The sequence below is a fragment of the Ornithorhynchus anatinus genome, chromosome 3, assembly GCF_004115215.2.
Source record: "Ornithorhynchus anatinus isolate Pmale09 chromosome 3, mOrnAna1.pri.v4, whole genome shotgun sequence".
NCBI lineage: Eukaryota > Metazoa > Chordata > Mammalia > Monotremata > Ornithorhynchidae > Ornithorhynchus > Ornithorhynchus anatinus.
The window spans coordinates 115965431-115988793 of NC_041730.1; the positions used below are offsets into that span (position 1 = coordinate 115965431).

The 23363-nt window shown below is 45.5% G+C and overlaps 1 non-coding gene across 1 annotated transcript; it reads right to left on the reverse strand.

Moving 5' to 3' along the window:
• Positions 1 to 2994: 2994 nt before the first annotated feature.
• LOC114810667 lies at positions 2995 to 3132 on the reverse strand. Its single transcript, XR_003758362.1, has one exon. It is a non-coding gene; the product is annotated as a small nucleolar RNA SNORA7 (small nucleolar RNA).
• Between the last annotated feature and the right edge of the window lie 20231 nt (positions 3133 to 23363).

The following is a 23363-nucleotide window of genomic DNA, read 5'->3' on the forward strand; positions in this document are numbered from 1 at the left end:
AAGGGAAGGGCAGAGGAGAGAGAAGGACGTGGGGGGAAAAGAGGCTGGGATAGGGTGTGGGTAGGGGAGCTGACCCACTGAGCTACCCAGGTCCTCTGATGCCCAGTCATGGTCTCTTCCCATCAGGCCACACTGCTTCTCATGGCCCACATAGCCTCGCTCAGGCCCGGTACCGCTTGTGGTCACAGCAGCTACTGCCAGCAATGAACGGGGAGAGGGAGAAGAATAGTATTAATAGCATTTAACAAGTGTGTTCTGTAGGCAGAGCCCTGTACTAAACCCTGAGGGCCGTACTAAGCCCCGAGCACCGTAAGAGGTGGAAGAGGAAGAAACACTGGGCAGTCTGCTCTTCCAGACGCTGTTCCGCTGCCTTATTTGTGGTGCCTGCTTGTGCCAACCTAGCCAAAAGGGACATTGCCAACCTAGCCAAAAGGGAGATCTTAATGGGCCCCACCAGAAGAGTTGCTCCTGGCGGGATTGAACCCCAACCACGTAACCATCCTGTTAATCAAGACATCCTCTCCGTTCCCCAAGCACATAGTACAGTGCCGTACACAGTAGATGCCCAATAAATACGGTCGACCGAACGATAGATTACACCAAAGTTTCCTTTCCTCAGGGGCCGGGAATGTGACTACCCACTCTGTTGTTCTCTCCCAACTGTTTGGTAAAGTGCTCTGGCCTGGAAGCTCTCCATAAATACCACTGATCAGTTGATCCTCTAGACTGTCAGCTCACTGTGGCTAGGGAATGTGTCCAGGAACTCTTTTATACTGTACTCTCCCAAGAGCTTAGTGCAATGTTTTACGTGCAGTGAGCGTGATTGATTAATTGATTGATCGATCTGTAAAATGGGGATCAAATACCCATTCTCATCCCCCCCTTAGACTGTGAGCGCCATGTGGGACAGGGAATTGACCTGACCTGCTTATGTATTCATTCATTCAATCTTATTTATTGAGCACCTACTGAGTGCAGAGCACTGTACTAAGCAATTGGAATGTACAATCCGGCAACAGATGGAGACAATCCCTGCCCAACAACGGGCTCACTGTCTAAAAGAGGGAGACAGGCTGCAAAACAAAACAAGCAGACAGGCATCAATACCATCAAAATACCCCAGCACTTAATACACCTAGTAAGCGCTTAACAAATACAATAATTATTATTCTAATTACAGCTCATTATAAACCCCTTCTTATGGGCCTCTCTGGAAAACGCGACTGGTGCTGGTCTTACGAGCAGGCCTTTTCCTCTAGGCAACCTCTCCTCTGGCTAGGAAAGGGTGGTTACTCCCCGGAGTGAGGCTGATTGACACCAGGCTGCAGAAAGCTCTAATTGCCTGTGCGACACAACAGAGGCAAAGAGGGATCTTTCATTTCCAAGGCTGTCAGCCCGTCACTTGCAGCCCAAGAATCCCTCGAAGATTAACAAAGCCACAGTGCACGCTGCAGGGCCGGCCGGGCCCCCCGAGACTTAACTCGGGCCTGGAACCCCATTTTGATGCTGCGCGCGTGCACGCACAGACGTACACAGTCACACACGTATACCAGACACACAGCGTGTACACACGCACACACGTACACGTAGACACACGTACGCCAGACACACATACACCAGACACACACGTATACACACACACACACACACACACACACCTACAAAATGGGCAACCTGTTTAATGGTCCCTCGGAAATACGTGTCGAATTAAAAAAATGATCCTATGTCAATACATTAATTTTTTTAAAAAAAAAAACCCTTAAAGTTTCTATCAGCAAAAGTCACCAAACAGTGCCACCTGCTGTATGCTGCTTAATATTGTTTCCCCAGACAAGCAGCCAACCCTCAATTATCCAAAACTCACAGAGAAAACATTTCACGGATAAAATCATTCCGTTCAAATTAGAGACCCAGCAAGAGAATGAACACTCTAGATAGGGGATTTGAAGTGTTCTCTGTACATGGGAGCCATCAGAGCGAGGGGAGAGTCAGGGTATCGTGAGCCCATCTTCAGCTGTGGAGGTGCCGGGGATCGGGGCCCACCAATCTCACGGGTTTCGCCACCAAGCCCTTTCTCCGTCTTCTAACTCCAGATAAGCAGGCCGGAGGCAGAGTCGGCCTCCTCCGCGCTAGAGGAAAAGTCCCTGAGACAGAGTCGGTCCCAGATACTGAAATCGGTGTCCATTTCGGAGGCTGAACCAAGAGGGTGGGTGTCCGGGGCCCGAGACATCTCAACGAGACTCTGTAATCGGCCCTGAAACGATCACATCGTCAAGGCGATCGGGCCCTCCGAAGCTCCTTTCGCCTATGACCCGCCTATGAGACAGCTCAATCAGAGATGCCCTCCTTTTCTTAAAAATCCCCCAGAGAGGTGATTCCGTAGATTTCCCCCGCTCTATTTCTTTTTTTCTGCTTCCTTACCTGCATTTTGAGTAACCTATTGTTTGAAAAGAGCCATGGGAAATGATCATTTGCATCTGAGGGTCTTCCCCATTAGACTGTTAGCTTCTCATGAACAGGGTGTGTGCCTTCATATTCATAGAATTCAACCAAGCTCTTAGTATATAAGTCAACACGCAGCAGGCCCCCTCCGATTATTATTAATTGAGAACATCAGAACCTAAGAAATGCCATGACTGGGTCAGAACAATGGTCTGTCGGGTCCAGTCTTTAGTTTCTGACAGCAGCGTGTTTTAGTGGATGGAGCACGGGCCTGGGAATCAGAAGGTCATATGTCCTAGTCCCGGCTCTGCCACTTGTCTGCTGCGTGGCCTTGGGCAAGTCACTTCACTTCTCTGTGCCTCAGGTGTCCTGTCTTATGCTGTCGAATCAACTCCGACCCATAACGACGCCACAGACGCATCTATCCCAGAACGCCCCACCTCCACCTGCAATCGTTCTGGTAGCATAGCATAGTAGTTCAGGCTCCTTCCAAGTAGTAAACTTGATTCTCCACCCTCGACTCTCTCTCACGCCCAACAGAGGTGAGACTTGACTTGTAGCATATTGCCTTCCACTCTCTAGCCACTGCCCAAGCCAGGAATGGAATGGGTATTTCTCTGCTTGACTCTCCCTCCCTTAATTGAGACTGGTAGAGTACCGGAAACTCTCCAGGTACAATCCAAAGAGGGGGTGCCTCAGTTACCTCATCTGTAAAACGAGGATTAAGACTGTGAGCCCCATATAGGACAGAGACTGTGTCCAACCCAACTTGCTTGCATCCACCCCAGTGTTTGGTACAGTGCTTGGCACAGAGTAAGCGCTTAACAAATACCACAGTCATTATTAGCAACAGCATACATTCATTCACTCATTCAATCGTATTTACCGAGTGCTGACTGTGTGCAAAGCACTGTACTAAACACTTGGGAGAGTACACTATAACGACAGACACATACCTGCCCACAAAGAGCTCTTGGAGAATCCACGGCAAAGGTAGATTCTGAAAAAAACCGTTCCGTGGTGCTAAATGAATGATAAATGATTAAATGGATTATGTTCGTTCTGTTCCTGGAGATTTCTACGTGGAGAGAGCTTTGTGGCTATGAGCTGGGATGAGGGCCATATATACAAATCAGATAGTTGCGCTTGCCCTTCTTAGGCAGAGTGGCTTGGTGGATAGAGCATGGGACTGGGAATCAGAAGGACCTGGGTTCTAACCCTGACTCCGCCACTGGTCAGCAGTGTGATCTTGGGCAAGTCACTTCACTACTCTGGGCCTTAATTACCTCATCTGTAAAATGGGGATTAAGACCGTGAGCCCCACGTGGAACAAGGACTGTGTCCAACCTGATTATCTTGTATCTACCCAAGTGCTTAGGACTGTGTTTGATACATAGTAAGCACTTAACAGATACCATCATAATCATTATTATTAGTCATTAAATTCACTCCCCAATCAAAAGTGAGGGAGGACACATATTTGCCAAATCAAATAACCCCTTGAAATGTCATCGGGAAGTTTGGGTTCTAGCACCACATCTGCTCTCCCAGTTGCTTTAGTCAAAAAAAAAAAAAAATCACCACTCAATCTCCCCAGGTATGAATCAGATATATGCAAAAAACTTGAGGGAGCTGGTAAAGACACATTCATGTTCTTTAGGATGGGTCAGTGCCTTCTTGGGAACTCCTCATGACTGTGTCCTGGGAAACCCAACATCCCTACATAAGAAAAAATCCCCAGGGTATCCCAGTCTAGCCATGTCTTTGCCATCTAATTCCTAGAATACTTTCTGCTGCTACAAGTCCCTCATTTAAATCCCTGGGGAGATCAGAATTCCACTGGGGGAGGGAGGGAGAAATCTTTAGGGAGGGTTTCATTGGGTGCAAATCGTGAGCCAAGAAAGTGCCAATCACACTAGGTCAACCAGTTGTCCAAATAATCCTGGAATCTGGAACTTTACCTTCATTCATTCAGTTACATTTATTGAGCGCTTACTGTGCACAGAGCACTGTACTAAACGCTTGGAAAATACAATTCGGCAACAAATAAAGACAATTCCTACCCAACAACAGGCTCACAGTCTACCTGTGGAGATCTTCAAACTAAGAACCACATGCAGCCTGGATTCCCCCAAGATAACTTTCCCGGCAGAGCCGAGGTTCCCAAGCTACCGCTGAATTTGTGGGGTTGCGAAGATTAACGCGTCAAGCACTGTTCTCAGAGCTGAGCGCTGTTCTTCTCGGCAGCTGGCTGAGCTCCAGATTAACTTGAAATGGTGATGCAGCATGGCCCTAGTGGGAAAATCCTAGGCATTAGAGGACCTGGGTTCTAATCCCGGCTCCACTAATGGCTTACTTTGTGAGCTGGGGCAAGTTAATTTTTCTGTGCCTCAGGTTCCTCCATTGTAAAATGGGGATTAAAATAGCTGTTCTCCCTCCTACTTAGACTGTGAGCCCCATGTGGAGCAGGGACTGTGAACAAGTTGATGAACTTGTATCTACCCCAGTGTTTAGACTAGTGCTTGACACGTAGCAAGCACTGAATAAGTATAAGAGTAAGAATAAGAATACTTGTTTCAAACAGAGAAAGGGCCCAGGCTGCTAAAGTCTGCAGAGTTTCAGTGCAAACAGAAGTGGGGTAGGAATGAGATGATCCGGGATGGAGGCCTCTTCTCAGGGTTGAGCTCTTCTTGGGACCCCCCGACGCTCCTTGTCCATGGCCGGGAGAAGCCCTAGGGCGAGAGACCAGTCTTGATTCATGGAGAAGTCTAGAGTCTGAACCCCTCTTCAACTCAACTCCAAGTCTGAACTAGAACTAGCCTGGCCCCTGGGATGGCTGAAATGATGGTGTGCTCTACTAGTGGAAGAGCTTGGCCTTCAAAATGCAATTTAGGCTACCTATTTACCTCGGTACCTGACAAATAGTCCTCTAGTGGCATCCAGGGAGCAAAATTCCTGCTCACTACTAGACACTGAAGGATTTTATCAGTCTAGAAAAGTTAAACTGTTCAGTTCTCCAAGGCACCTGCACTAAATAAATCCCAGTTCCTCATGTTATTGGTTGGTTTTTTCCCTCGTGTTTTTATAGTATTTTTTTAAGTGCTTACTATGTGCCAAGTATTGTTCTAAACGCCGGGGTAGATACAAGTTTATCGGGTTAGAAACAATCTCCATCCCACGTGGGGCTCATAGTCTAAGATGGAGGGAGGAAGATTTAATCTCCATTTTGAGGTAACTGAGGCAACGGAGAAGTGAAGTGACTTGCCAAAGGTCACACGGCAGACAAGTGGCAGAGCTGGCATTAGAACCCAGGTCCTTCTGACTCCCAGGCCTAGGCTCTTTCCACTAGACCACACTGCTTCCCGTGCAGTGGGAGTGTTGTTGAGACTATATATACTGCAGCCTCTCTAAAAGAGGGAGGAGAAGGAGGAAGGCCTGGGTTTAGTCCTAAATACTTTTGTCCTCCTCCCCCTTCCCTCCCCTCACCCCTGGATCTTGGGTCTCAACTTTAACTCTGTCCAGGTGGTGAGTTTCTGCCTGCCTCCAAATAAGCAAAAACGAGGATTTACAACCCAGCCAGCCGCCGCTGGAGAAAACTCCCTACTCCCCAGTGACATATGGTGTCCGAAAGTGAGGATAGATTTCACTGACAGAAAGAAACCCACTCATTTGTTTTTTGAGTGAGCCCGAAGAGATTCTGCCTCCCAGCTTCCAGACTCGACCGTAGATAAAAGCCAAATGAAGGTGTTCCATCCCTGCCACGCTCTGTCAGATCAGTGTATTCGTTCTATTTTTAAAAGGCTTGGTTCCTGCCCCCAAAATAAGAGAGGCACATTTACATTTCATTTGGCATAGAATTAGTTTGCTCTTCATTTCAAATCAATTGGCCAGAAACCTCCCCGTTCCCTTAGGCCACTATTATGTGGGACTGGCCTAGTCCAGGCTGGGAAAGGCATCAGTTTGAACTATCCACCTGGATCCTCCTGGCTCTGTCTGCAGCATTAAGTCAGAGATGCTCTGCATACTTATAACATCTGAAAGGCCCTTCTGGAACTGGATTTATGGGACAGGAGCGTTTCAAGGGGCGGCTGCGTCCTGTCGTCGGCCGGTTGGGATTTTGTGTCTCGTGCTGTGTGTTACCTGACAGTGCTCCCGAAACAAAAGGGTCAACAGCTTGGGTCCCCCATTCTTGCCTGTGCTTGGTGTCTTTGTGACGGAGCTTTAGTCCCCCTGTGCCAGAGGACTGTTGAAAAAACAAACAAGCAATCGGGTAAATTTACAGTCAGATAATCGGCAGCTCTACTGCACAGTCAAATGTGGTAAATTAAGTGTTTTCCCGTAAATCAACTTTATGATTTGCTCTGTAAATGTAATTGTTAAAACTGTTCATTTTACCAGTAAATAGCAGCTGAATGAAAGCAATTTAACAATGACAGATTGGTTTTGATTCTAAATGTGGTGTTGAACAATTCATTTCAATATCAATCGGGCAGTAGTTTGCTATCTGATATCCTAGTCAGCAATTTCATAGCTATATGTTTAGCCATGGTTGTTTCTGGTAACAATTCATCTGCATTTTTCCTCCTGGAAGGAAGAAATTCCCCAACCAGAAGTTACTCATTTATGGAAATAGAGATTGACATCCTTGTTCCGGTAAGCAGCATCTCACCTCTTTGGCGGGATGAGCAAAGGCAGTTCTCCAAGAAGGCCAACTGGAAATCATCAACGATATTTACTGAGCGCTTACTTTGTGCACCATACTGAACACTTTGGAGAGGATAATACAACAGAGTAGGCAGACACTGTCCCTGCCCAAAACGAGTTTAGAGTTTGGAGGGGGATGCAGATAGTAATAATAATAATAATGTTGGCATTTGTTAAGCGCTTACTATGTGCAGAGCACTGTTCTAAGCGCTGGGGTAGACACGGGGGAATCAGGTTGTCCCACGTGGGGCTCACAGTCTTAATCCCCATTTTATAGATGAGGTAACTGAGGCACAGAGAAGTTAAGTGACTCGCCCACAGTCACACAGCTGACAAGTGGCAGAGCCGGGATTCGAACTCATGACCTCTGACTCCAAAGCCCGTGCTCTTTCCACTGAGCCACGCTGCTTCTCTATGCTATGCTAGTAACATAAACATATTTTATAACATATAATTTAAAGATATGTACATAAATTGAGAGTGGGGTGAATTTTAAATGCCTGAAGGCTACAGATCCAAGGGCATAGATGACTCAGAGGGAAATATTAACTGAGAGGCTATGGATAGGTTTAATAATCAAGTGCTTTGGAATCAATCACCCAGTAAGAATATAAGAACACAATAAATGTTATTACTGGATAAGACCAGCATCTCCAGCCACATAGTATTGAAGGCACATCTCCTCCAGAAAGCCTTCCGTGACTGAGCCCTCCTCTCATTCTCCCACTCCCTTCTGCGCTGCTCATACTTTCTCCTTCATTCATTCTCTCTCCCTTCCTCTCAGCACATATGTAAATATCTGTATGTATCTGCTTATTATTAAACAGATGCGTATTTGTGAATTAATTTATATTAATATCTGTCTCCCCCTCTAGACTGTGAGATCCTTGTGGGCAGGAAATGTGTTTGATGTTATATTGTACTCTCCCAAGCCCTTAGTACAGTGCTTTGCATACGGTAAGAATTAAATTCATTCATTCACTCAATAGTATTTATTGAGCGCTTACTATGTGCAGAGCACTGTACTAAGCTCTTGGAATGTACAATTCGGCCACAGATAGAGACAATATATGATCATTATAATAGATGTATTCGGTATCTGATCGTGGCAATGAGACATTTGGAGGAACCTTGATGGCTACCTTCCTTGATATCCATCTCAATAATCAGATATATATGATCAGCATGATAATATTATTAATAATAATAAAAATAATAATAATCAAGATATTTGTTTAGGTCTGATAATGTGCCAAGCATTTTACTAAGTACAGGAGTAGATGCAGAGGTAGCACAGAGAAGGGGTAGCATAGAGAAGCAGTGTGGCTCAGTGGAAAGAGCCTTGGCTTGGGAGTCAGAGGTCATGGGTTTGAATCCCAGCTCTGCCACTTGTCAGCTGTGTGACTCTGGTCAAGTCACTTAACTTCTCTGTGCCTCAGTTACCTCATCTGGAAAATGGGTATTAAGACATGTGGGACAATCTGATTACCCTGTATCTAACAGAGACAATCCCTGCCCAGTGACGGGCTCAGAGCCTAAACGGAGGAGACAGGCAGCAGAGCAAAACAGAGCAACAACAACAACACCAAAAAACAGGACAACATTATCAAGATAAATAGAATCAGGGGGATCTATACCTCATTAACAAAATAAATAGGGTAATAAGTAATATATACAAATGGGCACAGTGCTGAGGGGAGGGGAAGGGGGAGGAGCAGAGGGCAGGGTGGAGAGGGATACAAGGTGATCAGGTTGTCGCACTTGGGGGTCACAGTCTTAATCCCCATTTTACAGATGAAGTAACTGAGGCACAGTGAAGTTAAGTGACTTGCCCAAAGTCACACAGCTGACAGGCGGCTGAATTGGGATTTGAACCCATGACCTCTGGCTCCCAAGCCAGGGCTCTTTCCACTGAGTCACGCTGCTTCCTTTCCCACTTAGGTCTATGAGCCCCATTTGGGACAAAATCTGCATCTGACCTGATTATCTCATAGCTACCTCAGATCTTAGCAGTGCTTGGCACGTAGTCAGAGCCTAACCAAAACTTCAATCATCATCATCATGAAGTTGTAATTTGAGTTATTTACTGTTGCTGACAACCTCAGTTGCCACTATCTTGACCCATACCCCTCTAATGAACTAGGTCAGTACTTGTTTCCCCAATTCTCAGGTGAAATATCTGCTTGGGATAGTGCTCTTTTCAAAGGTGAATATTCGAAGGAACACAGGGCTGACAAGAAGAGAGCAGAGCCCAGGATCCATGTAGCGAAAGAGAGATTGAGACGAGGTCCCTTGGAAAAGGTTTGTCCTTTGAATGAATATTTTGTTTCATAAAACCTGCAGTGACTAATTTGCTTTTCACTGAAGATATACAGCAGTAACTAAAGCCCGGAGGGATAAAGTGACAAATTCACATGAGCCAGCGGCTGAAACAGAATTAGGCCCGTCCCGTTTAGAATGTCTAAAAGTCTTGACTGTTAGGGAGCTCCTTCCATGATGGATTTCTAGTCAGGGGGTGGGCTGAGGTGAGGTTTGAAGAATTTCTCAAGTGGATTTAGGGAAACTTCTCTCACTGAGCTTTCAGTGGCCCGGCCCACCTGTTAAGAGGTCTGCAGAAATCATCACGGATTAAAGGATGGACACTGGGGTATTCGGAATATGAAACTATTTGTTCAGACACATCTGGTATGGGATGATTCCTTTAAACGACAACATTCTCTCTTCGGGTGTGTTTTTCAGCAGTGAACAAAATAAAACATTCAAGTAATGAAGAGGACAGACGAATCAGAGCCTTGGTCTATTTCTGTTTCCATAAATTCAAGGGCTGTTTTAAACAAAAACACTCCTTTTGCTGGAAATTCTTGGGAAACAGATCTATTTCCAAAAGGGTAAGGAGTTTTTCAGCCTATTATAAGTTGAAGTTTAAATCAAATTTCTGATTTACAATGCAAGGCAAATTATAGGTATTATAACTGTTCCTTTTAAAGTTGAAATGGCTGGGTTATAACAACTTCCAGATTGTTTTCATCCAAAAACCTGGCTCAGGCAAATCAGTCAATAGTGAATAACACTACCGATGCTATTGTATGTCACTCTGTTGTCCAGTTATGGTCAGTCAGGCAAAAATGATTGTATTTGTACAAAATTCACTGGAGACCTTGAAGATTCTACAACATAGACTATATAATTCTTTAAAAAAAACACGTCACCGAGACCTAATATTCACAATTAATGTTTATGAAGGAAAGGCATTTTTCTGAACCTCTGTTGCATGTTATCTTGAAGTTTCAAGTGTGCTGAGAGAATCTGGTTTTACCGTGCATATCAAAATCATTATCGTTTTGATTTCTTGAGGAAAGTAATGGAAAAAATAGTTAATCATCCATTCATAATCTCTTAAACATTATTTTTAAGCTGATAGTTGCAAAATAAAATGCAATCTTTCTAACATCTTAAAGCAATTACTTGTCATTTCTCCCAATTTCCACAGTAAAGATAAATTAGGATAGTTTTTTTTCCTTTTTTTTTTTTTTAAGTACCAACTTTCATTTTATGTTTTTTTTTCAAATGACGGCCTCTCTGTGACTTCCAGGAAAAATGAAGTTGAGAGTTTGGGAAATTATCCAGGAATGTTGATCACTGTGGACAGTCAATCTGAATAATTAAATTACCCAACTACTCTTTCTACTACAGCCGCATAGATGGTGTTAGAGGTTAGGATGAAAAGAAGGAAATTTGGCCTGGGTAATCTGGGTATTTGCTTCAACTAATTTATCTGCAACTGTATAATCAGTCCATGGTTTTTATTAAATGCTTACTATATCCAGGGCACTTAGGAGAGTACAATAGATTAAGTAAATATTGTTCTTCCCTCAAAGAGTTTACAATCTAGCAGAGGAGACAGCAGAGTTACAGGTAGGGTAAATTACAGGCACAGAGAGAGTAGGGCACATTCTCCTGTAGAATAGGTCATCTTCTAGACTGTAAACTCATTGTGAGCAGGGAATGTGTCTGTTTATTGTTGCACTGTACTCACCCAATCGCTTAGTACGGTGCTCTGCACGCAGTAAGTGCTCAATAAATACAATTGAATGAATGAATCAAGAATTGTTTTAAAGCAAAATAAAGTTGTCTGAAGTTAGCCAACTGTTAGCATGCATTAGGGTAGCGCTTCCCAATCTGTTTTGTTCGGAGATGTACCAACAGGTCAGGAGTGCTGGTGGAACTAAATTCGACATGGCGGTGCCAGGAATTCCCACAACCCACCAGGAAGCTCGCCAAGTAACACTGAGATGCCATGGCGAGTCTCTTGGGATGCATCGAGTTAGGGCATCTCTGTAGCCAAAGTGACAAGAAAAATCGTAGGGGCTGACATGACCCTCCATGGTGCTGCCCTCCTCTTCAGTCCTGCCTGTCTGAGAAGTAGGAAATGGGAAGCAGCATGGCCACAATGAGCTTGCAGTCTAGAGGGGAAGACAGACATTAATATAAAGTGTGGCTATGTACAGAAGTGCTGTGGGGCTGAGAGAGGGGTGAATAAAGGGTGCAAATCCTAGAGCAAGGGTGATGCAGAAGAGGGAGGGAGAAGAGGAAATGAGGGCTTAATCGGGGAAGAACTCTTGGAGGAGAGGAGCTTTTAAGAAGTCTGAAGGTGGGGGGAGTGATCATCTGTCAGACACGAAGAGGGAGGGAGTTCCAGGCCAGAGGCAGGACATGGGCATGTCGTGAGCCCCCTCCCCGCCTCATACCAACCAGCCCCTTCCTGAACCGGGGAAGTCTCAGTGACATGTAGTAAAGTTAAATCACACCTCTGATCACCAAGGTTACTGAGGAATGTTTTTTTTACCAACTTGCAAGGGAGTGACACATCCACACTCTCACTCACTCCACTCAGTCAAGAGTCCAATACCAGTCTTCTGATCAAGGGAGGCTGTTCCACCAAAGTTCTTCATTCTGCTTCCAAGTGCTGTTGCTTTCCTGCTGCTTCTCTTACTCTAGATGTGTGCCTTCAGCACACCTCCTGCATATGCTTAGCTTACAGCTTTCTATACGTCCCTTTGTGTGTCTCCTGGCAATTCCTTTTATCTGCCTTAGGCACTGCAGCTGTAGCTCTACATGGCAGTCATTGGTTGGTCCAGGTGTATTATCGGGTAAAGCAGGGAAAAAAAGCTCCGCCTCCCTCCATGCTCAACACCCCCCAGCAGGTCAGCAATCACCTGGCTCAGGTGGAGCCCCATCAGTGCCTTTGGAAGTCTCTTCCTTGTTCACAATCATCCAATAAGGCAGCTTGTTGTTGCTCACCAGAGAGAGAGGGGTCAGGGGCAGAATAGATGAGATCAGGCCACCTTAAGGACCTCTGTAAGACCAGTGCTCTGGGCAGCTATCTCTTCCTTGCTCCCTCTTTAGACCACTGTCCTCTAAACCCTGAGCTATGGGGAGCAGGGGACTCCAGTACTTGGGGCAGTTGCTCCTTCTACCAGGGCTTGAGCAGAGAAGTGAGATTATAATGGTACGTATTGATGATATTTGTTAAGCACTTACTATATGGCGAGCACTGTCCTTGCACTGGGATAGATACAAGCTAATCAGGTTGGAAGGAGAGACCCTGTCCTACATGGGGCTCAAAGTCTGAGCAGGAGGGAGAACAGGAGATTGCAGTGGTGTTCCTGCCACTGCCTTATCCTACCACTTTTTTTATGATATTTGTTAAGCCCTTATTAAGTGCTAGGCACTGTCCCGAGCACTGGGGTAGATAAAAGCTGATCAGGTTGGACAAAATCCATGTCCCACATGGGTCTCACCGTCTTAATCCCCATTTTACAGATGAGGTAACTGAGACACAAAGAAGAAGTGAACTGACTTGTCCACGGTAACACGGAAAACAAGAAGAACCAGGATTAGGACCCAGGTCCCCTGACTCCTAGGTCTGTGCTTTTAACCACTAGGCCATGCTGCTTCCTTTCCCCCTTTCTGCTAATCACTGCTTCAGGTAGGGTCATGGGCTGCTGTGTAGTTCTCTAGATAGAGTATCTGGGGGCTTCGAGCTCATTCTAAAGCGCATTAAAAATGTGAGAGCTAATCTACAAAGCCTAAGCATATTCTAGGACAGGTTTCATTATTCTTCAGGGCCTCCCTCATTTCCGCCACTCTAATTACTGTCAGTTTGAGACAGAGGCGTCTGACTGTAGAAGCAGTTTTCTGCAGCATACCGCCGCCACTTGGAAATACGGAGCTCCTTGTCTGTTTTCCTATTTTAAAATCATTCTTTCAGTTTCTCCAGAGAGCCGGAAGGTCCAGCTCCCTTTTTTTTATGGTATCTGTTAAACACTTACTATGTTCCAAGCAGCATACTACGCGATGGGGTGGATGCGAATAAATCAAGTTGGACACAGTCCACGTCCCACACGGGGCTCACTGTCTTAATCCCCATTTTACAGATGAAGTAACTGAGGCACAGCGAAGTTACGTGACTTGCCCAAGGTCATACAGCAGAGAAGTGGCCGAGTGGGGTTAGGACCCACGTCCTTCTGACTCCCAGGTCCATGCTCTATCCACAAGTCAATCAGTCCGTCAGTCCAGCCAGTCAGTCTATTGTATTTAATGAGTGCTTACTATGTGCAGAGCACTGTATTAAGCGCTTGGGAGAACACAATATAATGATAAACAGACCCTTCCCTGCCCACAAGAAGGGGCGACAGACATTAATATAAATAAATTACATCTGTGTATGTAAGTGCTGTGGGCCTGGGAGGGGGATGAATAAAGGGAGCAAGTCAGGGCGACACAGAAGGGAGTAAGAGATCTTCTCCTTCCCATCACCTTGACAACCCATAGAATGCTCCTACCTATAGATGTGCTCCGAAGGATAGTGGTGATGGAATCTTTCACCATAAATGGCTGGTGAAGCCTCTATCCCTTCGTTCCTGGAGCTCTGCAAGGCACAAACAGAGTCCAAGATGCGAGGGACCCGGCTGACTGCAGTGTAGGTTCTTGAAGGGTCGTACTAGTTTGGTTTTCCTTTGCCGCTGCAGCGTGTTTGTCCTCAACAGGCTGAGTAGCTGACTGGCAGATCTCAATCAATTGATAGTAATTTTCAAGCACTTACAGATGCAGAGGGCTGTAATAAGTGTTTGGGAGAGTACAAAAGAAGAAGATTTGAACCCTGCCCACACTAAGAGTTTAGAATAATTATGGGATCTCTTAAGCCCTTACTATGTATCGAGCACGGTTCTAAGCACTGAGGTAAATGCAAGTTAATCACATCAGACTCAGCTTCTGCCCCATAAGAGGTTCACAGTCTAAGGAGGAGGGAGAACAAAAATTGAATCCCCATTTTACAGTTGAGGAACTGAGACACAGAGATGATAAGTTACTGTCCCAAGGTTACACAGAGGGCAAGTACGGAGCTGGGATTAGAACCCAGGTCCTCTGATTCACCAGTCCACGCTCTTCCCACTACGCAACAAGGAGCTCACAATCCAGCGGGAGAAATAGACATAAAATAATTAACAAAGAGGAGTGAGGAGGGCTTAAATGGTATAATATGTAAACAATATGTAGAAAAATGCAGTGAAAAGTGTCTAGAAATGCAGTGAAAAACTGTGTGTTAAAAGGAGGATGTGACCTATAGAGAAAGGAGAAAGGAGGCCATGGAAGTCCAAAAGAGCTCAGAAAATGTAGAAAAATGATCAGAGCAACAAAGTGAAATTCAGATAGGGGAGAGGCTACAGGCAGGGAGACAACTGTAAGCTCGTTGTGGGCAGAGAATGTATTTCTTATTTACTTTTTGGGTCTGTTTATTGTTTATCATTATATCGTACTCTCCCAAGTACTTAGTAAAATGGTCTGCACGCAGTAAGTGTTGGATAAATACAACTGACTGACAAATGAGGAGGCCAAAACAATTGTCCAGCCAGGATATAACTAATGCCTGGGCCAAGGGGATGGTAGTTTGGATGGAGAGGAAGGGGAGGATCTGGGAAACATGGACTAAAGATTAGGCTGACCTTCCATTTTCCTCCTTGATAGAGAGCAGCAGTGTCATCAGCTGACACCCAGGCCTCAGCAATGGTGAGGAGGATTGAATGATTGATTGATCCTCATGTTCTAACAACTCCTGAGCCTGCTCCAGGACTCAGTTCTCTAAATAAGGGTGTGCTGGGCATCTTTCAATTTTCATCTTTTCCAAATGACTGCACCAGTCCCAGCTGATTCCCGATGGTTATCACTCGGTAGCCTGGACTCACATCATGTTACTACTCCCTCTCTATTATTCCTCTAGACTCTCAACTCCTTGCGGGCAGGGAACACTCCAAACACTCTAACGGCTTCACAGGATGCTGGTGGTGAGATTCAGGGATTTTGAGACTACAGAATCAGGGCATTTTTGAAAATATCTACTACAGAGTAGATCTTGTCGGCTGCCTCTAGTGGAGATGGAACTTCAAGGTTTAAATCACTAGACAAGTAGACCCTCCTGCCCCATTAAACTTGTGGAGAAAGCAGTTAGCAATGCATGTGAATGATGCTAAAATGGTTCATTTACTAAAAAACCCTTGCCAGACATGTCCAGAAATGGCACTTCTGCTCAGAATAATATAAAAAAGAGTAAAAAAGCATGCCAAGTCCTTTTATGATTGCAGTCCATTCAACATACATGTCCACATTGTTCAAAGCAGAAAAACCTGCCACCGATCAGCTCAGTCGACTCTTTCCACCCTTCATGTTCTAGCTCTTTTCTCACCACATGAAAAAATATGCGTCACATGTGACATTTCTCTAGGCCTCCCTACTCACTATGCCTCGTTCTCATCTCTCCAACCATGGACCCCTTGTTCACAACTCCCTCCTGCCTGGAACTCCCTCCCAATTTCACCTCCAGCAGATCACTGTCCTCACCATCTACAAAGTCATTCTAAAATCACATTTCTTCCAAGAGCCCTTCCCAGAATATTCTCTCATCTCCCTACCCTATTGCCTACCTCACACACAGTCATTTCAACACTCCCATGTCACCTAAAGACTTGGATGCTCATTTCCTCCCTCCCGGCATAGCACTTTTATACATCTCTTTAAACTCAGTTGCTGCTCCCTACCTTTAATTTATTTTATTGTCTGTCTCGATTAGACTGTGAGCCCGTCACCGGGCAGGGATTGTCTCTTTCTGTTGCCGAATTGTACATTCCAAGAGCTTAGTACAGTGCTCTGCACATAGTAAGCGCTCAATAAATACTATTGAATGAATGAATAATTCCTTGGAAGTAGAAATCGGGTCTACTTACTCTGTTATATTCCTTCAAATAGTACAATGCTCTGCAAAGAATAAACACTCAAAAATTCTACCGATTGACTGAGCTAGGAGTCAGCGAGATAAAGTATGAATGAATAGGCGCAAGTATAATGATCGGCTGGAGAAAGTATAAAACCAATTCTCAGCGAATCAATCAATCAATCAATCAATCAATCAGTGGTATCCACTGAACATGTTTAGTGCACTTTATTAAGTGCTTTGGGAGAATACAATACAGAAGAGTTGGCGACAAGAATCCTGTTCACAAGGAACTTACAGTCCAAAGGGGCAGACATACATATGTTGAAATCCTCCCCCGCCCTCCTTCTGAACCTTGCTTTCTAAACTCTAGCCAGGTTCTGTGGCAAGGGGAAGTGGGAAAGTAGGAAAAGAACTGTATATGGGGACTTTTCTTACCCTGTCTTCTTTTGCCCCTTTTCCCAAAGGATCCCGTACTCTTAGCCCTTCTTCCCAAAACCTCAATCCCTCATTCCTCACTGACCTCTCAAAACAGAGGTGCTCCAGCTTGGGCAGGTGTCCTAAAACCAGCTTCAGGGAAACTAGATGGAAGTGTCAGGATGAGGAGAAACTATTCCAGAAAGTAACTCTAAGTAGGCAGTTCACTTCTCTATCACTTGATCCTCTTCTTAGAATTAAGAACTGGACTTACCATTTTGAAACATGTACAGTCGTAATTGTAAAAAAAAAAAAAATCCACCAGAAGACTGTTCGTAGGAGGGGATTTTCTTCCTTTAAAAGAGTTTGAAAGATTGCCAGAGGTCAATCCGGCTTTGACTTCCCTGCTGAGCTACTTCTGTGAAGTTATTCTTTGGAATGGTGTAGGTGTGGGCTCTTTCTGGATATTCAGAAGGACAAAAATGAAAGTGAGAATGAAAGGAAACCTGTGAAACAGGGGCAGTCCAAGAGACCCCAGGATCAAGGGAGAAATTTCCAGGTGGGATATTTTGGTTCCAAGATAGGTCCATGGTCACCGTGCCTGGGTTTTTGCTAGTAATATATACGTTGGTATTAGTTAAGTGCTTACTACGTGCAGAACCCTGTTCTAAGCACTGGGGTAGATTTACAGGGTAATCAGGTTATCCCACGTGATGCATACAGTCTTTATCCCCATTTTACAGAGGAGGTAACTGAGGCACAGAGAAGCCCACAGTCACACAGCTGACAAGTGGCAGAGCCGGGATTCAAACCCACGATCTCTGACTCCCAAGCCCGTGCTCTTTCCACTGAGCCATGCTGCTTCTCTATCTCACCTGTGATCCCCCTAACTCCCTATCCCCAGCTCTCCCTCCTCCTCAGAAGGGACTTTTAATTTGCTCCCATGGGATGTTACTAGGGGTTTTTAGCCCTAGATTCAGGCCAAAGAGCCCCCAGAGTCATCAAAAGAGCCAATGGATTCTTGTCAGGCTTAACTGGGCACTAAAACCCTTCAGTTCTCCCATTCTTAATATTAATAATAATAACTGTGGTATTTGTTAAGCACTTACTATGTGCCAGGCACTGTACTAAGCGCTGGGGTGGTTACAAACAAATTGGGTTGGACACAGTCTCTGTCCCACATGGGGCTCACAGTCTTCTTCCACAGGTTTGAGGGCATCCTACTCACTGCTCCCCAAGTCCCTTGACCACTCTATAGCTGAGGCTTTAGAATCCCCCAAGAGATGAAGAGATCATCAAAGACAAGCCTGTCACCACAATCCCAGGGCTCTCCTTCCCACACTCACAGCTCTACAATCCAAAAACTCCCCGGCGTCAGCAGTTTTTTACCCAGCCCCCACCAGAGGCATATACCGAGACCCGAGATCACAACAATATTTAACAAGTTCTTAACCAGGTAACAAACAAAAGCAAACCCAATTTACAACCGCCTTTCCCTGTATCTACTACTTCCCCTACCAGGACCCTCCGTACTTTCCCACAGATGTCCCAGGGCTCAGATTCTTCTCCTGGCCACTTGACTCTAAACCTGTGGGGTTCCTCTGCAACCCTTCCCTGTGCCCTGAGTCCATCCAGGGTCAATAATATGAGCTCTCTCCATGCCCTGCTCTCTTGGGCACACAGCTCATTTTCTTCCCCGCAAGATGGCCAAGGGTTTCCAACTCCCAATCTGGCTCCTCTACTTCCTTCCCAGTCCTCCTCTCTGATTGATTCAGCTCCATCCTCAGGGAAGAGAACCCTGGAGTGACTCTTCTGGTTTCCTCTGCCCTCTGTTAAGGCTGGGGAGCAGTGGAACTGGTCATCGCAACCCATTGCCCCGGAGTTATTACGTTCCCCTTCCAGGGCCCTGTTAGCATAATGTCACTTTAGACCTGAACTGGGCCCTTAAACTTTGAAACTCTGGTGCTCACATCCCCCAGGAGCTGCCCTTTTATTTCCCCACCGACGGTGTGCCCTTAGGCAGTTGCTTACTTCATGTACCATCTAAAGCTGGCCTTGTCTCTCCCTTGCTGACACCTCAACACAAGCGCGTACACACACGTACATCTTACCTCCTTTTCTCCAGCTCTGTGTAGCTCTCCTCGCAAGACCAGACACTCTGCTAAGGAGATCAGAGTAGAGTGAAGAGGAGCAAAATTCAAGACAAGACCACTTCGTTAATATTGTAACTTGAAAGTTGTCTGAGACTAAACATCACCAAACTGGTAGTAAGAAGATTCCCCAATCTCTTTGTGCCAGCTTTAGCTCCCTCTCTGTAGAGAAGTTCATTCTGAATTGATTCCTGCAAAGAATAAACCCTTTCCTCTTATTCTGTCCTCAGAGGAAATGGAGAAGCCAGGTCTTATTGACCTGCTTTCAGGAAGGCAATGAGAAATGATAGGGAAGAAGAAATAAATGGCGGCAAGGGTCCTCCAGAGCAAATGCATTCCTTCTGCACACCATCCCAGGAACATGGAAAATGCAAAACGGGACAGCCCGAGAGATCACCCAGGGGACTATATTTGTCAACTGAGACAGCAGGAAGGGAAAATATAAATAACAGTCAAAATATTAAACTCCACAAATGTTAAACAAGAGACTATGTTGATCAAACAAAATACTATATTGCTCCACACATTTCTGAGATCCCACAGCAGAGGAGTTGGGAGGGAGGGGGGCGTAGCTGGTTGAATTAATTAATGTAATTACCCTTGGAAAATCCAACACCACAGAGACTCTGCTTGGCAAGAGGTGGGTAGGAAGCTTAAACCAGGAGGGAGTACTCACAATCGCAGCTCCAGAACTCTCTTTTGTGGCCAAGGGGAGAAGAGGCTGGGAGTGACCCTTAAAGTGGCAAGGAGAAATGGATTGATCTGGGACTCATTTCAGGTAATAATAGTATTAATAATAATAGTACTTGTTAAGTGCTTACTATGTACCAAGCCCTACTCTAAGTGCTGGGGTAGATACAAGTTAATCAGATTGGACACAGTCCTTGTCCCACGTGGGGCTTATAGTCTTATGCCCATTTTACAGATGAGGTAACCAAGACTGAGAGAAGTGAAGTGACTTACCCAAGGGCACACAGCAGACAGGTGGCAGAGCCGGGATTAGAACCCCTAACCCTCTGACTACCAAGTCCGTGCTCTATTCACTAAGCCACATTCTTAGGGCTTTTCTGTCACTGGAGTCCCAGCTCCCACTGGGAGCTCACAGTGATGCTCACAGTGTCCCCAGGGAGACTAGGTAAAGATGGTTTATTGTCCCTCATTTCAAGTGGAAAAACTTAGGCATAGAGTGGTGAGGTGGCTTCCAAGAAGCAGAGATGGGGGAGAGATGTTTTCGGTCCTTGGGGGTTTGGATAGTTTGGGTCCATGCCTGGGGCTCAGTTTCAATCTTTCAACTTCTTTTTTAGGGACAGCAAGGCAGGGAGGGGGTGTTCTCTTCTGTCCAGGCCCCTCTCTGTGGACTCCAGTAGCCCCTTGAAAGATGAAACCTTTCTGCACAGATTTCTCCCAAGATCCTTAATTTTGGTCTTCCCTAAATCTGACCCCCAGGAGTTGGAAAGGAGGGCTTTGGGCTACTAGTGTGTGCTAGTGCCTCATAAGAAGAGTCAAAGAGAAGTTTTAAGAGGGTCCTTCCGTCTCTTCTTCCAAAGCCAGGCAAGTGACTGGGATGGATCCCACTCTTGCAGGTATCAGTCATCAACAGTCCTTCCAGATCCTTCGGATGCTCTACGGTCCCTGCCTGGAAGCAAATCCCACACAGAGACAGGAATTGGAGAAGAATGGGAGAGAGAGCCAGCTGTCTTGACCTCCTCAGCCTCTCCCTAAAGGGATAGGATAAAGGCTCTGCCTGTTGGAGAGGGGGTAATAACAATAATAATAATAATAACAATAATATTGGTGTGTGTTAAGCACTGACTCTGTGTTAGACACTGTACTGAGCACCGGGGTAGATTCAAGATAACCATGTTGGATATAGTCCCTGTCCTATTTGGGGCTCACAGTCTAAGCAGGACAGACGACAGATATTTGATCCTCATTTTACAGATAAGGAAACTGAGGCACAGACAAAGTAATTGACTTGCCCCAGGTCATGCAGCAGGCAAATGGTGAAATTGGGATTCGAACCCGGATCCTCTGACACCCAGGTCCACGCTCTTTCCACTAAACCACACTTCTTCCCACACTGCTGAGAAGCGATAGAAGGTTTGGAAAGTTGTGACTGTCATTCATTCATTCAATCGTATTTACTGAGTGCTTATTGTGTGCAGATCACTGTACTGAGCTCTTGAGAGAGTACAGTATAACCATAACCAGACATATTCCCTGCCCACAACAAGCTCACCGTCTGAAGGCTGAGACAGACACCAATATAAATAAATAAATTACAGATGAGTATTTAATTGCTGTGGGGCTGGGATGAGGGGTGACTAAAGGGAGCAAGTCTGGGCGATGCAGAATGGATTGGGAGAAGTGGAAAGGGGGGCTTAGTCAGGGAAGGCTTCTTGGAGGAGATGTGCCTTCAAAACAGCTTTGAAGGTGGGGAGAGTATTATCTGTCGGATTTGAGGAGGGAGGGTGTTCCAGGCCAGCGGGAGGATGAGGGCGAAGGGTCGTCGGCAAGATAGGTAGGCTCGAGGTTAGCTTAAGAGGAGCGAAGTGCGTGGGCTGCTGTGAGACCCACTGACCCGGCTGAGCAATAAGAATCCTGAAAACTGCCCCTCTGAGCATTATATACTATTGTCCTTCTTGCTTCTGTGGTTGCCCAGACTTACTTACATTGTTTTGTTAGCTTTATTATATCAATCTTTGCCTGTGTAGCAGTTAATCAATCAATCATATTTATTCCAGACTTCAAGCTCATCCTTTAGGCTGTAAATTCATTATGGGCAGGGAACGTGGCTGCTAATTTTGTTATATTGATTGTACTCCCCCAAGCACTTAGTACAGTGCTCTGCACATAGTAAGCACTCAGTAAATACAATTAATTGATTGATTAAGCACTTACTGTGTGCAGAGGACTGTACTAAGTGCTTGGGAGAGTACAATATAACAGATCTGGTAGGCATGTTCCCTGCCCACACGAGCTTACGATTTAGAGGGCTGTACCCATCATCATCCTCTATTTGTGGATTATGAATGCCCTGTGAGACAGGCTCTCTGCCTGAATTAGGGGAAGCAGCATGGCCCAGAGGAGAGAACACGGGCTTGAGAGTCAGAAGGACATGGGTTCTAATCCCAGCCCCTCCATGTGTCTGTGGGGTGACCTTGGGTAAGTCACTTCACTTCTCTGTGCCTCAGTTCCCTCATCTGTAAAATGGGGATGAAGACTGTGAGCCCCACGTGGGACAACCCGATTGCCTTGTATCTACCCCAGTGCTTAGAACAGTGCTTGACACATAGTAAGCGCTTAACAGATACCACCATTATTATTATTACTATTCTCTGGGCCTCAGATACTGCATCCGTAAAATGGGGATTAAGACTGTGAGCCCCATAAGGGACAGGGACTGTGTCCAACCTGATTAGTTTGTATCACCCCAGCACTTAGAATAGAGCTTGACACATAGTAGGCAATTAACAAATACAAGCATTATTATGAATTAACATTCTCACAGTCTCCTGCAGTATTTAGTACAATAGAGTCTCAATAAATGTGAATGAATGAATGAATGAGCAAACGAATGAATGAATGAGCAAATGAATGAATGAACGGACCCCAGCAGCTATATATATATATATATATTTATGTTGGTATTTGTTAAGCGCTTACTATGTGCAGAGCACTGTTCTAAGCGCTGGGGTAGACACAGGGAATCAGGTTGTCCCACTTGGGGCTCACAGTCTTAATCCCCATTTTACAGATGAGGGAACTGAGGCACAGAGAAGTGAAGTGACTGGCCCAAAGTCACACAGTTGACAAGTGGCAGAGCGGGGATTCGAACCCATGATCTCTGACTCCAAAGCCCGTGCTCTTTCCACTGAGCCACGCTGCTCTCTAGCTCGAGAACTGAAGATCTCCTGAGAGAATTCAGCAAGGATATCTTTCCCATTTTTTAATAGAGTGGGCATTTCTCAACTATCAATCCAAAATAGAGAAGGGAGAGCTCAGGCAACATACTTATTGCTCGGCTGCATATTGTTGGAACTAAGTGAACATTAGTCTGTATAGTGAAGGCTATTAGGAGTAAAGTCAGTGCATGGAAGAGTCCAAGCGACTCAAGCTTGGGCTATATTGGGATCCAACGGAGAACTGATGGAGGAGAAAAAAGTCAGGTCGATCATCTGTGCTTAGCATCTCTCCAGGCTGCACAGTGGTGTTTCACGGTGACACCATCAGAGCCCAGGCTCCTGGCTGGATAGGGTTCCCCACGTCCTGGAATAAATGCAGCATGGTCCTCCTAATGGACAAAAAAAAAAGAAGAAGAAAGAGGAAGGAGGTAGGAGGGGAGGGAGAATAAGCAGGGGGTCCATTGCCAGAACTCTCCT